Below are 3,428 nucleotides of genomic sequence, written 5' to 3' on the forward strand. Positions count from 1 at the left end.
ATTGAAGCCAGAAAATAAAGAAACAATGCCTTCAAAATTCTGAAGAAAATTCTTTTCAATCTACAATTTAATACCCAGCCAAACAACAAACTAAGTGTGAGAGTAGAATAAAAGAATCTTCATTAATGTAAGCTCTCAAACAATTTATCTTCTATGTGCCTTTTCTCAGTAAGGTGTTCTCCACCAAAAAGATGAAGCCAAGGAAGAGGATGACCTGAGATCAAGGACACAAGAATTTATACATGAGACAGTTGACAATCATTCCCAGGATGAGGACAAATGGAAGTCCCAGGATCTCAACTATGTAGCAGGCCCAGACAGCAACCAGTCCAGACTAATAGGCACAGAGGTAGGTTCCAGAGGATGTCACTATGAAAAAAAAAAAAAAAATGGAATCAATAGATTATCTAAGACACGTGATCTTGTGAAAGATTTCACTGAGAGATCATTGGAGGCTGTAGGAAGAATCAGGCCTAGCAGAAATTGGCTGAGGTAGACTTACTGTGAAGCTAATGAATTTTTTTTTAAATGTTTATTTATTTTTGAGACAGAGAGAGACATAGCATGAACGGGGGAGGGTCAGAGAGAGAGGGGACACAGAATCTGAAGCAGGCTCCAGGCTCTGAGCTGTCAGCACAGAGCCCGACACGGGGCTCGAACTCACAGACCGTGAGATCATGACCTGAGCCGAAGTCGGAAGCTCAACCGACTGAGCCACCCAGGTGCCCCATAATGAATTTTAAACTTCAGGCTCCTTCATCTAAGTGAATCCTTTCCAAGGTGCTCTAACTAACTTGTTCCAAAAGTATGTATTCTATGTAAGAGGTTCTCTCAAAATGCACAAACTTCAACCTTATGAAACCTATATCTCCCCTGCTGGTGATTTTATAATTCCATAATTCCTTCTGATCTTATTATCTGTGATTTTTCTAAAAAAAAAAAAAAAAAAAAAAAAAGGAAAGAAAGAAAGAAAGAAAGAAATTTCCCTTATTAATTATTAGGTAACCCTGAAATACATTCCTTTACATGTCAGGATATGTTTTATTCTTACTTCTATTTATAAATTTTTAGGACTATTTAGTTAGTAACATAGAAAACCTCTAAAAGTGACCAAGTTTTTCTTTGTTTGTTTCAGGGTTTTTAAGATATAATTACAAAATCATGGATTAAAGTATATATATTATGGGAATGCAAGCTGGTGCAGCCACTCTGGAAAACAGTATGGAGGTTCCTCAAAAAACTAAAAATAGAACTACCTTATGACCCAGGATTGCACTACTAGGTATTTATCAAGGGATACAGGTGTGCTGTTTCGAAGGGGCACATGCACCCCCATGTTTATAGCAGCACTAGCAACAATAGCCAAAGTATGGAAAGAGCCCAAATGTCCATCGATGGATGAATGGATAAAGAAGATGTGGTATATATATACAATGGAGTATTACTCGGCAATCAAAAAGAATGAAATCTTGCCATTTGTAACTACGTGGATGGAACTGGAGGGTATTATGCTAAGTGAAATTAGTCAGTCAGAGAAAGACAAAAATCAGATGAATTCACTCATATGAGGACTTTAAGAGACAAAACAGATGAACATAAGGGAAGGGAAACAAAAAGAATATAAAAACAGGGAGGGGGACAAAACAGAAGAGACTCATAAATATGGAGAACAGACTGAGGGTTACTGGAGGGGTTGTGGGAGGGGGGATGGGCTAAATGGGTAAGGGGCACTAAGGAATCTACTCCTGAAATCATTGTTGTACTATATGCTAACTAGTCTGGATGTAAATTTAAAAACATAAAAAATAAAATTAAAATATATAGGGGCGCCTGGGTGGCGCAGTCGGTTAAGCGTCCGACTTCAGCCAGGTCACGATCTCGCGGTCTGTGAGTTCGAGCCCCGCGTCGGGCTCTGGGCTGATGGCTCAGAGCCTGGAGCCTGTTTCCGATTCTGTGTCTCCCTCTCTCTCTGCCCCTCCCCCGTTCATGCTCTGTCTCTCTCTGTCCCAAAAATAAATAAACGTTGAAAAAAAAAATTAAAAAAAAATTTAAAATATATATATTATATTTATATAAATATAAAAATATATCAAGCATCCCAAAAATTTCCTTTGTGTCCCCTTCAGTCACTACCTCCAAATGTAACCACCATCCTAACTTCTTTTCTTTTTAAGTTCATTTATTTATTTTAAGAGAAAGAGAGAGAGAGAGGGTGGGTAGAGGAGCAGAGAGAAAGGGAGAGAGAGAGAATCCCAAGCAGGCTCCATGCCACCAGCACACAGCCTGACTCAGTGCTTGAACTCACAAACCTTGAGATCATGACATGAGCCAAAACCAAGAGTCGGACATTTAACCGACTGAGCCCCTTTCCACCATCCTAACTTCTAACAGTAATAATTGGTCTTACTTATTATTGAATTTATATAAGTGTAATCAGCATAATTTCTTTTTCTGTTGGTTTGGGTTTTTTATTTGTGCTTTGGTTTTTTTGTCTTGTTGTTATGGTAACACTTTTTTTAAAAAATATTTTTTTAAATATTTATTTTTGAAAGAGAGAGACATTGAGTGCGAGCTGGAGAGGGGCAGAGATAGAGGGAGACACACAGAATCCGAAGGAGGCTCCAGGCTGTGAGCTGTCAGCCCAGAGCCCCACATGGAGCTCAAACTCACAAATGGTGAGATCATGACCTGAGCCAAAGTCAGACACTTAACTGGCTGAGCCACCCAGGCCCTGTAACACTGTTTTATTAAGAGTGAACTATTTTTGGAGGCACTTGGGTGGCTCAGTCGGTTAAACATCCGACTTGAGCTCAGGTCAAGTGATATCATTGTGATATCAAGCCCCGAGTCAGGCTCTGACTGACAGTTCAGAGCCTGGAGCCTGCTTCAGATTCTGTCTCCTTCTCTCTGCCCCTCCCCCACTCACACTCTGTCTCTCTTTCTCTCAAAAATAAACAAACATTAAAAAAAAAAAGAACATTTTCAGTATTCCTAAACTGTAAACAATGGGAAACTGAAGTATCAAAGGAGACACATCAGGGGTCATATGTTATATATATATATATATATATATATATATATATATATATATCATATATTACAGACAATAACCTTAAATTTTCTTATTGCCTTTATACAATCAATGCATAATATTCTTTTTTTTTTTTTTTAATTTTTTTTTTTAACGTTTATTTATTTTTGGGACAGAGAGAGACAGAGCATGAACGGGGGAGGGGCAGAGAGAGAGGGAGACACAGAATCGGAAACAGGCTCCAGGCTCTGAGCCATCAGCCCAGAGCCCGACGCGGGGCTCGAACTCACGGACCGCGAGATCATGACCTGGCTGAAGTCGGACGCTTAACCGACTGCGCCACCCAGGCGCCCCAATGCATAATATTTAAGTAAAACTGAAATAACTGAAACCTTTA

This window comes from Leopardus geoffroyi, chromosome B4, assembly GCF_018350155.1.
Source record: "Leopardus geoffroyi isolate Oge1 chromosome B4, O.geoffroyi_Oge1_pat1.0, whole genome shotgun sequence".
Classification (NCBI taxonomy): domain Eukaryota; kingdom Metazoa; phylum Chordata; class Mammalia; order Carnivora; family Felidae; genus Leopardus; species Leopardus geoffroyi.